The sequence below is a fragment of the Capsicum annuum genome, chromosome 1 (genome assembly GCF_002878395.1).
Source record: "Capsicum annuum cultivar UCD-10X-F1 chromosome 1, UCD10Xv1.1, whole genome shotgun sequence".
Lineage (NCBI taxonomy): Eukaryota > Viridiplantae > Streptophyta > Magnoliopsida > Solanales > Solanaceae > Capsicum > Capsicum annuum.
This window is the reverse complement of record NC_061111.1, coordinates 46,435,668-46,450,156: the sequence shown is the minus strand read 5'-3', so window position 1 is coordinate 46,450,156 and position 14,489 is coordinate 46,435,668. Positions and strand designations below refer to the sequence as shown.

Genomic DNA, 14,489 nt, shown 5'->3' with positions numbered 1-14,489 from the left:
TTTACCCTCCCCAGACCTTACTTTGTGGGAATACATTGGGTTGTTTGTTGTTGTTATTGTTGTTGTTGTTGTTGTTGTTGTTGTTGTTGTTGTTGTATAAAATACTCTTATGTCCATTTCCATCCAAACAATAAAAATTGCAGTAACATATGTCATTCAATATATCTTAGCTTCAACATTCTTTCATTTAGCTTATCTAATGAACCATCCTACTTCTGCATCCGAGGATCTCGGACTTTAAGTAATCTGTTGTCAAGTGAGTGCGATTTCTACCATATCTAAGAAGAGAATATACATGAGAAGAATAGATGAGAGTGACTCACCTATTTTCATCAGTTTGATCTCACCTAGTAGTTATTTCTCATTTGCTCACCTACTTTCTTGTAATTTTTTGTTTCTTACTCGCCTTTGATTTTTGAGATTCTATTTTTTAAAATTTGACTCTGAATTTAGACATAGAACTTTTGAGCTTCTTTTGAAAAAAATAAAATCTATATATTTAAAAATCAGATAAAAATACTATAAATAAAAATTAGTAATGGGTTAAAATATTTAAAAGTTATAAATAAATTCTGGTCAAAGAAAATTTTAATTGAATCTCAAAATTTCTACTTGTCCCATAAATTGAGATTTGAGACAAATGAAAGAAGTAAAAAAAATTGCTTGATAGGTCCCTCATTTCTTCCATCAACTCAAAAAAATGTAACCCAAAATAATTAGGTTGCACAATAGCAATGTGTGTCTTGCTATTATGATTGAGATTTCTCATAGTGGCTCACAAAGACATTAATCACATACTCCTTAAAACTATTGCTGGCATAATTACTCCTTAAAACTATTATTGGCATAATTACTAAACTAATGGATTTTATGCGCGTTGCACGAATATTAAAATATTAGGTAAATTTATTGAAAAAGTGAAAACAATAAAAAAAAAAAATACAGGATAAGGTTGCATGTGATTTGACTCTTCCTCAAATCTAGTATGAGAGTTTTAATACCCTCCTTTATAGAATTTATAAAAAAGATATTATAAACTTATTACTCCAATATATAAGGAGTCAATCAATTTCTTTAAATATTTTTTATAGAATTCCTATAAAAGTACAAAAATAAATTTATTTTTCCCAACAATAAAACTATTGTCTATAGTGCCATTGTTTTCCTTTTTTAGTTTTTCCCCTTTCTTTCTTTTCTCTTTTTGTTTTCTTTGGTTCCTGCATATATATGCATTATTATCGTGACCCATAATCTTTATCAATTCATACACACACAAAAAAATTAAAAATTACAAAAATACACAACTTATATTTTCAATATTACAAAAAATTTCAATTCCCTAAATATATTACAAAAATCCTAACATATACACAGACTGCTATGTATATGTTGGCTATGTTATGTATATTAATAGGGAGAGAGAGTAAAGTAATTAAAAAAGTGGGAGAGAGTATAATTACTTCCAAAATGATTGATATTTATGTTATTTATACAAAAAAAAAAAAATCACAAATTAAGCAATAAGGACTATTTTCATATTTCACATTAGTTTTATATCTTTGCATTACCACTATTTGTTCATGTAATATCCAACCTCATTTGTTATTTTGCAAGATTAAAAAAACTCTTGTTACTTTTTATCTTTACACGGTATAGACACATAAAATTTATTGGATCAAATTTATATAAAATTTAAATTTGATCCACATTTTATTAGGTTTAAACTTATTTTGGGCTTAAAAAAATAATAAGCCTAATGTATTCCTCATCAAGGTCCATCTCACCTTGAAGCCCAAACTCATCAAGTGACGTGGCATCCTAGTCAAATCCAAGACCAATGAAACGCCGCCACATGTATAAATGATGTGGAAATCTCATTCAAATTCAACAACCAATCAAAAGGCACCAAGTGGCAAAGTGACATATTTCGGTCAATCACAAGCAACTAGGTCTATCCCCTACAACTATAAATAGGTGAGTAACATAACATTCTAAAGGGAAGAAAAGAAAAAAGAGGACATTCTGCAAGTATTGGAGGAAGCTTCTACATTGACTACGCAACTCTTCAACGAATTGACTAACGGAGTTCTGCCCGGAGATCAACTCGACAAGACGAAGTGCTGTCAGACAATTCCTGGAGATCCAAACACATTTCTAGGAGGCTCAAATCATCCTACATTCTAGAATCACGTAGCAAAGGCCCTTGAATCACGGAAAAACTTAGGAGAGAAGAATCGAGAGAATACCGGAATTGTACTCGCAAAATTCATTTATATAAAATTATTCTTTTTGTTTATTTTATTTTTACTTGCAGTTAATTTTCGGCATCGACGAAAATTTGTTGCAAACACACGGTAAGTAGAGAAGTTTAGAAAACAACAATATTTTTTATTACTATTTTAATATTAAAATTTGGGAAAATTTTACCAAATATTAAACAACTTTACGTCAAGAAACATTATAGATAGGAGATCGATTAATATAAAAGAAAGAAATCTTTCATATCTTTTTGTGATTGATTATGTACCAACACACAGGAATAGGAAAATACAATCAAAGGCGAAAACACCAAAACAAGGAAGATACAACAAAAAGTCAAAGAATTTTGCATAATACACGTAATACTCCAAATATTTGAGATTAAATTGCTAAATTCTTTCTTGAGTTGTTTCTTTCAACTCTAGTGATATCCTCCTCAATCATTTTAACAGTGATAATTAGTAGGGATGAGAATTTGATGCTCTGTCCATATCCTAAAAAGACATTTAAAATCAGGAAAGATAATATTAAAATGACGAATAAAGAAAAAATAATAAAAAGAGCATGGAGAAATTGAAGGGTTTTTCCTTTTAGAGTAAGACTTTCAAGAAAACAATTTTAAAAGAAGCTAACAATATCTTCAATAAGAATTTTCTTTTCAATTACATATTCAACGAATGCAACGATAAAAATTGTAATTTTGAGATCCTAACAATGCAAAGAGCTCAGAAAGCCTCTAAATAAAAACTCTATAAACATGCGTCAAATAAAGAAATTAAAAAATCAATTCCAAATTTGAAATTAAATCAAAACTCTCAGTATGCAAATTCACTTTAGAATTACATTTTTTCATGTTTTTACTCGAAACAAAGTTACTTCTTCTGTCCGCTTTAATTTGTCACTTATTTCTAAAATGGATTTTTATTTACTTGTTACTTTTGACATATTAAGAAAGACAATAGAATTTTTTTTAATTTTTCCTTAGCATTAATTGCTTATTTTTCAAACCATTTTCAAGACATAATACACTAAATATCTATTAATAGAGATAGTATGGTAAAATAGTCATATCTGTAATTATTTTTTTAATGGGTGTGACAAGTGAAATTAAACGAAAAGAGTAGATACAATTAAATTTTTGACTACTGAGATATGCTTGATACATCAAGAGTTGGCTAAAAAGGTGTTTATATGAGAGTTAAGAAAACATATCAACAGAGTAATAGGAAATACGAAATAAATGAAACGCTAACATAAAATATTTACGCAAATCAAGGTTCAAAATTTTAAATAGAAAAATAATACCCATCATAACCAAGAAGACAACAAAGATTGTTCAAATCAGATTATGGCAGTTGCAAGAAGATATCACGGATGTTTGGGCTTCTATTAGCATCAGATGCAGGGATGGCAGAACCAGCGGCACTATCATCTTGATGGGACTTCATCTCTGGCAATCCAGGATCTTTCTATATATCACTCATAATTTTATTGCCAACAGGATTATTAGAACCATCTACTGTGTTATTATGAGAACCGTCTACTGGGTTATTATTACGATGGTCTACTGTTTCTTCGTCCTTAGTGATATAAGACAAGCCATGGAAGGCACAAAATACACTCCTAAATAGTCCACAAACCTTAAGGATCTGAGGACCTTTTGAAGACTATTCTCGGATTCACTACAACAACAAGAATACAAGAATACAAGGGTGTTTTTGACACCAAAACAACCATCAATACGTGATGAACACAAGAAGCTAGACAACAATATGATAAGAACAATAACAACAACAAACGGCTTGCACTAAACAAGAGGAAACACCACAAGATTACAATAAAAGAAAAGGGATAGATATATAGACCAATGGTTGGTATAATCTTAAGAACCCAAGAGTCTATTCCACTCTTGGACTCTTAACACTACACACAACAAAGACCTTTCTCTTACATTGGTACTAGAGTGACCTCGATCTCCCAAGCATCCAACGTTTCCAAGCTTGAATCCACACTCAATGTTGAAAACCCTAGTTACAAGTTTCGGCCATGGTGGCCTTTCTCTCAAGAAAAATGTTTATAAGTGTTACAATTTCAATATTCAACAAAAACTAAGTAGTAAATGACCTAACATATTCTATTTATAGTAGGTCACAAAAATAGTGTGAAATGTCCAAAAGACCCCTTAGTCAAATACTTCGCTTTAGGTGTCCTTGAGTGCAGAATGTGGATTGTTTTTGGAGCCTATTTAGGCCCTCCTTTGCACTTCATTTGAACACTTCAAGTCTCGGATTCAATACATCTCACGTATGTCCATCTTCGTGGTCGTACTCGTATCACTTGGTCACAGATTTCATGTTCATGTTTGATGATAAAAAAAACTTATATACGACAGAGAACACTTTAGGCATTGCATACTCTAAGGTAGATATATGGACGGCGTACAGTTTATCCTTCTCTGGCCCTTAGTTTGTGAGAATATACTGGGTACGTTGTTTGCAATTATATATAAGTTGAACTCAAGATCAAATACATGCATGTAACTGGATCAAGTTATTTATGTTCATTGCATGTTGGTCAGGTATCCATTAGGTAGTTGGAAAACAAATTGGAACCAAAATGAAGCAGGTCAGTTGGTATAGTGAGTTTTTAGAAAAAAAAAAAAGTACTTGGCTGACACGTTGACACAATGTAACAGATGTGAACTAAAATCCAATCTATGCAATTTGCATATACTGTTTGCAACATTTGAAAATTTCACTCAAAACTTGCCAACTTGATAAAATGATGTCTAATGAATTGAAGAAGATTTCTCTCCTTCAAGTCAACTTTTGCTACAGACTAAGTTGCGCGAATTTTTCTTTTTTGATGTTGCAATTTTGATGTTGCACCCGTGTCCGATTCTTAGATTAGATCAGCCACTATGTTGCACCCACTTCGGATTGCACTAGACAGTTGCGTGAATTCCACTGCTAAGAGATACCTCTGGTTTCATCTAGGTAAACTTGAAGGACATGAAAGCGGTATTAGAAAAAAAGACCAGCAACTGCAGAGTGGTTTGTAGCGAGGTAAGTTGAGACCTCCAGAATCCGATGCAATACCAGTGGAGGAAGTCCTGGGAAATGACTTAAATGGTTAGCAAAAGGCCACGTGCAAACAGAGATCCACAGCATCACTTTAGAAAAGACAAATAACATCAAATAGTTGTGAGCGGCCATAAACAATATTCGACTGACAGCCATAAAGTCCCTATGAGTTAATGGTTGTTATACCACCAACTGCAATGCTCTTGTGCTGCTATGAGCAGACAAATTCAACAAGAGTGTTTGCAACAGACCTTTCCCAAGAGGCTGAAAATAAATATTGAACTTCTCAGTTCAATAAGTTGAGCACAAATCGTAAAGTATAAATGACCAGAATATTACAACACCAACTATAACTCTACAGAAGCAAGCCTATTGTCTGGTGATAGAAGTATTTTTATTTCAAAGTTATTTGCTTGATTTATAGAAGCAATTTACCTGCGCTAAACGCAAGAGGCGGATCAATGATTTCAAGCCATTAGCATCTAAAAGTGGCTCGCTTTCAAGCTCCTTCAACTTCAATCTCTCTGAAAAAAAGGATGCAGCCCTCCGGCCGATTGTAACACCCACACCCCTGTCCATACCTGTCTGTCTGTCAAATCCCAGACCATTTCTACAACCATGAAGCCTGTGGCTGCCTCCAAATAAACTGTGTTCTTGGTAATGACTCATAGCCCTGTCCCTAAACATTTATGCTTCAGCGAGTAATGGAGATGGCAATGCTGAAACAATGTCTTCTGACGATGTTAACAGAACCTGACAAACACCCAAAATAAGCATAAATAAAATGTTAAAGTATTCAGAGGACGGGTGTAAAATACTCCAAATACATATCTCTTCACGCAGATCAGCTGGAAATGTGGCTATGATTGAAGCATTATCCATTTCCATAGGTTGACCTTCAGCCTGCTACACGACTCTTTGAGCACGTTGTTGGGCAAGAACTTTTTCTTGAATATCTGAAGGGAGAGCAACTAAGAACTCTGGATCGATATCTTCAGCTGTCGGTGCTGTATAAGTTAGAGGTTGAGCCTGAGCCTGCTGCGATGCAAGAACCTCTGCCTGAAGATCTTCAGGAAGTGCCTCTAGAAAGGTTGGATCGATAGAGTTTGCAAAGTAAACACTGGTAAATATCTTTTTGAATAAGGAAGTGCCTCTATTAGTATGAAATAAACACTTCTAAAGCATTATACAAATCAACATATGTAAAAGTATCTAATCTGGTTTTAATTTAAGTCATATCTTTATTTACATGTGCGCTGGTTGATGCAACTCTAATCTGGGTTGAGTGATATATTTTCTAAATCTAAAGGAGGGGTAGAGAAAGAAAAAGGTAGTGACGGAGACATTACCAGCAATTTGTTGGAGCTAAAACTTTTACGCCTTTCATTGTAGACTTCATAAAGTTCATAGAACATGCAGACGTATCTACTTTTAAAGTACCGATTATAACCATTTCCTCATTACTCAAAAAAAAAAACTATATCAATTCTATAGAAGAATATAGCACCTCAAGAATGAAGAACTATTGAAAATTTCAAGAGTGACATCCGTGTGTCTTCAGTCCACACTCATCCACATATCTCCTCCACATCTCTGCTTATATGAAGCTATAAATAATTAGAACACCAAAGAAAATTATGAATAATTCAAGCCGAATCAAAAATAGTTTAACAAATATAAAAAGAATCACTTGAAATACAAATGCACATGAATGTGTGAGATTAGCTTTACTCACAAATTCTCCTTGTCATGGGGAATAATATTGTTGTTTTCCTCTTTAGGCACCACGTCCAAACGCTGTGGACAACGCTAGAAAATTAGAACCAGTTCCTCTATTAGTATCAGAAAAGAAAGCGAAAAAGCTATAGGCATCTTTGACATACACTTTTAGAGAACTGTTTCACTGCTTCAGGTTGAGATGTACTAAAAGTATCTTCCCTTTCAGGTGTCCCATTTGTCCCACCAGAAAAGCTTATGTTAGTAATGGAACTAGTTTCAAACTTTGATTTCAATCTTATTGAAGTTCCAATGCAACGAAGTCTACCCTTTGCCATATTAGCTTTGCTTATAGTTATTGATGAGAGAATGGAGACTTGATAGTAGAGAGCAATTGGTAAAACCTGAAAAGAGGAGTGCACAAAAATTAGCCAGTTGAAATTTGCAAAAATTTGATGAAACAAAGAACTGCAGAATTGCAATCAGAAAACCATACTCGTTCTTCTCCTCTTTTTCCCCTTTTCCCTCTTTTAACTGTTAAGCGTTTCTCGTGAAAACCTATTGGTTCATCTCATCCTTTTTCCAACAGTTACTAGAATATTAATAAGCGACTGTTGGAGTTTATTAACGTAGCTGATTTATTTTTCTTTTGGCATTTTTTAAAAGTAAAATTCAAGTAAAAAAAGGGCAAAATAGATAAATATCAATGTTGGTTATTGGAGGGTCAGATATATACCAGTGAATTTGGTCGCGCTTCACGCGATATAGAAAATAAATATTAGATTCATGAAATTATATTTTAAAGATTTTCTTCAACCTTCATCCAAATAAAGATTAGATTCTAAATTCTAAATTTTAATTTATTTTATTATTTAATTTTGTATTAGCTTCATTGAAGGAAATGAGTTTTAAAATTATTACCATCCACCTAAATATCTAACACATTCATTTATCCATTTAAATGCATTGTTGGGAATATACTGTGGCTAGTAAGTCATTTTATTTGCATATTATTTCTATATAGAGTTATGAGATATTGTATATAATAAATACAAAGGTCATAAAAGAAATAATATACACTTAAAGTGATTAGTAAAATAAATATTTATGGCATATCATTTTGTGATTTAAATATCTAAAATATAGAAGCAACATATGAATTGTCATAAAACAGTACATCTCGCAGAACGATTAGAATAGGAAAAAGAGAAATAACATGAAAATGAAAACTCAAACACGATAATTTACCTCATAGCCTTTCTCTTAAAGCAAAATTGTTCAAATTAAAAATAAAAAGTCCAAGATTCTATTTATAAGAGTAAAAAATGAAAATAACCTCATTAAGCTTGCAGATAATGGACAAACATATTGCAACGAAAAGTTATCAAACTGTAATTAAATTAATCAACAATATAAACATACATAGCAAACATATTAAACTACAAGCTCTTATTTTTATAAATGAAGATATCTGTAAGGGTGCGAGTAGGAAAGAAACTTGAGAGTAGCATTTACAGAAGTTATAACCTATTTACAAATACTTTTCAACAAAAATACATGAACAAACTCTAATATAAAATAGCTAGCAAAGTAATAGTACTTTATCATCACACTAAAACCCTCAAAAAAACTAAGTAAATACCAACGGGCATTTTCAAGTGCATGTTCATTTTTTCTTTTTTTGTAACTAATGAAGAAGAATTGAAGACGGTGTGGAATGAAAAATGAGGAATGTTTATGTAGAGAAATGTTTATGCATTAGAAATGATTTTCTTCACTATTTATACTAACCAATAGAATTAGAAAGATAACATCAAAAAATAATTCAATGAATATGAGTATTAAATACATTAATTGTATTTAATTGTGTGTTTATCGTAAAGGACCTAAATTGCTTTGAATTAATGTAGAGAAAATATAATTATTCCTTATCATGTGACAGTTACGTTTTCCTTTTAAAAGAATTAAAATAAAAAATTTAACATATAAAATATGAAAAAAAAAATTAAATAAATATAGTGATAGATAAATATATTTCTTGACATTCTAGATATGTCACATCAGCATGCTACTTATTCTCTTATATATATATATATATATAGATTGTTGGCATAATTTTGATGGTCATCATTTTGTACAATTTCAATTGCTGGCACGATCCAATTTAACACATTTTTCCTGTCAGTGCCTAAATGGATACGTTTAAAACGTGACAGTAATTAAAACTTCACACTTTTTCATAACAAAGTGGTGCAAGTCCCTCAATTCGTTGATCTCTAATCTAATAAAATATATTCAGATATATCATAATATTTGATTTTTATAGACTTTTTTCTTTTCATTAAAAAGGTTCAAGGTCAAACTCAGATAATAAATATACCTTCATAAGAAAATATCGTTACATTAATGAGTTCTACGTGACATAAATTTAAAATTATTGAAATCAGAAAACAGATATCAACAGGAACAAAAATAAAAACTATTTATAATTTGATAATCCAAAAAAGGCCAAATTATTCTACAATACTGTAGACAATGAAATTTTTTTAAATTAAAATTTGTACGGAAATCAGATTATATTAAATTCAAAATATATTTAGTCCCAAATAAATATTGGGGGATTAGTATAATTAATTTAATTCTTTAAGTCTAAATATGTATGGATTTAAATAAAGTCCAATTTTTATTGGGCTAGCCCATTCATTTGGGAAACAAATGATGAGTCCACTTTGTTAAACCCAAGATATTGTCATATTCTAGAGGCCCAAATAAGCGCCACGTGTTGAATGACCTGACATGTCAAGTCAAGCGAAGGAGCCAATAAAACTACACCACATGTCAAGGTGATGCAGCAGGCCCAATGAAATTAAAAGCCCATAAATTGTGTCATGTCACTCAAATCTGATTGATCAAAAGAAATCTACCTTCACCATGACTCTCCCATTTCCACATCTATCAATAAGGGTCTCATAATTCAGAAAAGCAACCAACAACTCTAACAAAAAGCAAGAGAAAGCTCGTGGATCAAACCTCGCAATTTCTCTACAAAGCTCGACCACTCAAATCTAGTTCATCAAGATTCAAGATCAAGACCGCAAGATTCAAGAACAAGCCCAAAAGCCCTTGAATTCAAGCATAAGCCAAGATCAAGTCCATCAAATCCGCAAATCAAGTTCAAATTTAAGATCAAGCTCGAATCCCCTGAATTTATATTTGAAAAAGGTCAATCAGAGGATTCATAGAGATTGTAACACTCACATTGAAATCAATAAATTGATTGTTGCAATATTTTTTTCTTGTACTGATTCCGATCTCGAAATTTTATTGTCTAATAAATTCTGGCACGCCCAGTGGGATGATCTCTACCTCTCATCTCAACTTTTCAAAGTTTAAGAACAACAAAATAACGTTCAAGAAGGTCAATTCTCAATCAACTGCTTCCAAGGTTGTTGATTTCAAATTTTCTTTCGAAGTAGAGAGCACCTTTGGCGTTACTTTTGGAAGCTTTGGAGTTGTCATAAGGATCAAGGCAAACTAGCTACGGCAATAAACACATCAACTATCATCCGCGCCAACTTTAATTTATGGATATTCAACCCCAAAAAGGAGGGAGATCCCATGTAAGTGTTTCAGAAAAAAGAAGCAATGTGGCAGGATCACTTAAGAAGACTCTTTCTCTACTTTAGCACTCTGGTTCTAAATACTCTGGCACAAAGAACGATGATTTTTCAATCAATTCATCATCTCCACTTACACCATATATGTTGAGCACTTCAAAGATCAACTTATACGATAATTTATGCTACTCCCTGATGTATCTAGTGATCATACAAGCAATGGTGGCTGATGCCTCATCTGCACAGGAATAACTTGCAAACCAGATAAAGGTAATTGAAGGACTCACTAAGTATGTGCAAAATCAAGATGCTCAGATTGATGAGTTAGCGGATGGGATGGATGGCTTAATAGACGAAGAGTCTAGCCATGTACCTAGAAAAGCTCCAGAAGGCTACGAGACAGAGCATCCTATAAAACAAACACCACTTACTAAGAAATTATAAGTCTCCTCTGAGGGACCATCATTCTTAGCGGATGTTTATCTCTGAATCTTCATCCTTATCATTGACCATAAAACAAGGAGTGGACTTGTTTGGCATAGAGGAAGTCCAAATAACATTGTCTCCTTGATGGATACGCTTTCTGGCAGGCTCTCCATCAAAATACCTTGCCCCACCTTCACCGAAACATGACGTCATCAATGGGATAGATGTTCCATTTGTAAGTGTAAAGTGTGTCTTAAAGTAGTAAGCAAGCCAACCATATATATAATGGATAAAAAAGGATACTTTGAGCTGCTCAAGCTGTGAAAATTTATAGATTCTATTTAGACCATTATAAATGCTCGATAAGAATGGAACTGTAAGACTGAAAGTTTGCTTATCTGTCATCATAGCTGCAACTCTAAAAGTTTTCAAATGAATGAAATCTCCATCCTTATAGGGGAACACAAAGGTGCATAACCAACATAATTGAAAAGCTGTCAAATATGTATCGGTCTTATGTTCATACTTCACTCCAAGTTTAGAAAATATGGCAGCATCTGCACTTGACCATTTCATAGTTTTCGAAATAGTCCCAAATGGGTTATGTGTCGACTTTAAGTGAGGAGACTTTTTCTCCTTCAACAACTGAGCTGACTCGTATGTTAATACCTTTTTACACTAAAAATTTATCCGCTTGCGTAGAGGAACTCTTGGACTATACGACTCTCCTTCTTGGAGTTATTGAAAAGCTATAAAAGAAATCACAAGAACAAGGGATAAATCTCTCATTCTTTTCATCAATGCCTGTAAGTTCCTTCACTTTAGGCACTACTTCTTTATAAAGAAGACCTCCGATGAGCAAACCCCCAATTTTGTATAAGTTCCAAAAAGATATGGATAGCTCTCCAACTGATGTAAGTAATATGTTGGTATTTGGACACCACGCCTCAAAGAATGCCTGTAATATGTTTGAGTTTCGATCATAAGTAAACAGTGAAGCATAAACGACATCATATATTTTTGTTGTCTTCAAGGTTTGTGCACTTTCAGCTAATATGTCTTCAACCTATTCCCAGTATTCTTGAGTATGATGATATTCACCACTTATCTCCATGGTACCTCCCTAGAGTATATCTCCTTTGAGTACCCGACGTCCTATGCAAGAAAAGGTGCTCGTAATGTTCAATTGATGTTGGTTGGGAGTTCGAAGAAACCATACTTTAGTCGGTCGATTAGCATCAATGTCATGTTCTGAAGTCCAATCTGACATATGGAAAGAATTTTGCAAGGGTGGCCACGAATTTACATACTTGTCTACTATTGGAGTATCAGTCGATAGCCTGGTTGAAATCATACCATCATCAGCCTCAATTAGGAGATACTTATTTTTAGACAATGAAGATATGTAGTCTCTGAAAAGAACCATCTCTGCACACTACATAAGCAAAAGAATGTTGGTCAAACCTAAAGTTAAGATTCAAAAAAGTACCTGCAGAAAGGCCAAGGGATAGAAAGGTCCTTCATGTTTTGACTTTGGTGAAACATAGTCATGTATACTTGAAGTCGAACTTTCCATGTCTTAAGGTGATAGAGGTGAATTTAAAACTCTCGCACCTTAAGCTGACCATAGCATAAGTGCATAGGTGAAAAGGGCTCATACTTAAATATAACTATTGCGTAAATATACTGTTGCCACACCATCTTGAAGCAAAATTGATCGGGTCTTAAGGTGACGGGGGAGAAGTTAAACTCTCGCACCTTAAGCCGATTATTGTATAGCCACCGTCTTCAAGCAAAATTGGTGGAATCTTAAGGTGACGGAGGCGAAGTTAAACTCTCACACCTTAAGCCGATTATTGCATAGCCACCGTCTTGAAGCAAATTGATCGGGTCTCAAGATGACAGGGGCGAAGTTAAACTCTCGCACCTTAAGCCGATTGTTGTATATTTCTATTTGTTTCAACCCTAAAAAAAGAAAGAAAAAAAAAAGAAACAAGAAAGAAAGAAAAAATACAAAAAGAAGTATGGAGATATCTTGCCAGTAAAAAAAATGTTAAAATCGCTCCTTGAATCCTCTTGATTGCTAAAAAAAAAGAAGGGACCAAAAACTATCACGAGATTTGAGAGAAGAAAAAAAAAGAGTTGAATGAAAATAAAAGGGAAATTGTCCCATAGCACTCACTTGCAATTTCCCTTCTCAAAGTACTTGCACAGCAATGCAGGATCCATGTCTTAATAGCATGAATTATGAGAATCAAAAAATTGGGCAATTGATATTTATAGAGAGGGAGAGGCGGACAACCTTTTATAACACCATAAAAGAAGGAAAATTAGGGATGGTGGATCCCTAAGGGGTGGTTCGGTAGAGTCTATTGAAAAACTAATGCATATATTAGTTTAATGTGTATTACTAATACCTTGTTTCGTATGCTTTTGCACCCTATGTATAACTAATGTTTGCATTAGTTGTACACTCTATTGTATAGTAAGGTGTGTATTACTAATACCTTAAAATTCATGGTATTAGCAATGCAATGGATCCAATACATGCGTTAACATGATTAAAGACATTATTCTCACTCAAAAAAATTCAGATCCTTTCGAGGATATTCTTGTAAAATAAAAATTTAAGAAATTATTTAATTCATGTTATTTTTAATACATCAAATCAAACACTGCATACAAGAATGACTAATGCAAGTATAGCTAACACAAGCATTACTAATACAAATATTACTAATATATCATATTTTGTATTATTCTTATACATTCTACTAAACGACCCCACATCGTTTTGCAAATTTGTAAAAAGGAAAAAAAGGAAAAATGATCCTTTGAGCTTTAAATGCTACTTCTACTAGCAAAAAGTGCAAAATCTTTCCATTTATGTACCTATCACGTGAAAAAAAATTAGGGAAGTTGTATATATTTGGATTTATTTAATTATGAAATAATTAAATTTAGATATTTATAAAAATAATATTTTATTTATTTAGATGGATAACATACAAAAATTACAATAACATAAAGAATTAAAATAAATAATATCTGAAAAACATAAAGAATTAAAAATAAGGATAGAAAGATTACAATATAACATAATTGTTGGAGTTAGTAAAAAATCAATAAATGCACAAAAAGAAGATATATTAAATTTAGAATCAACAATAGATAGTCTAGAATATATATATCAATATAACTTATATACATTTAAATAAAATGAACAAAGAAGAATTTATGATAGATGAAAAAATATATGAAAACCATGAAGAATTAAAAATAAAAATAGTATTTTCTAATCTAGGAAGAAGGTATAAGAAAATAGGTGAACATTTATATTTAATGATAGAAAAAGAAGAATTAAAATTAGAAGATAAGTTGGCAGCCA

At 32.4% G+C, this 14,489-nt stretch overlaps 1 non-coding gene across 1 annotated transcript; it reads right to left on the bottom strand.

The window, feature by feature from the left end:
* Nucleotides 1-4,948: 4,948 nt before the first annotated feature.
* LOC107874625 lies at nt 4,949-7,758 on the bottom strand. The gene is made up of 6 exons (XR_001675545.2): nt 7,555-7,758; nt 7,226-7,462; nt 7,078-7,139; nt 6,850-6,935; nt 5,778-6,424; nt 4,949-5,371 (listed from the first exon to the last, which is right to left on the bottom strand). It is a non-coding gene; the product is annotated as an uncharacterized LOC107874625 (transcript).
* Nucleotides 7,759-14,489: the final 6,731 nt, after the last annotated feature.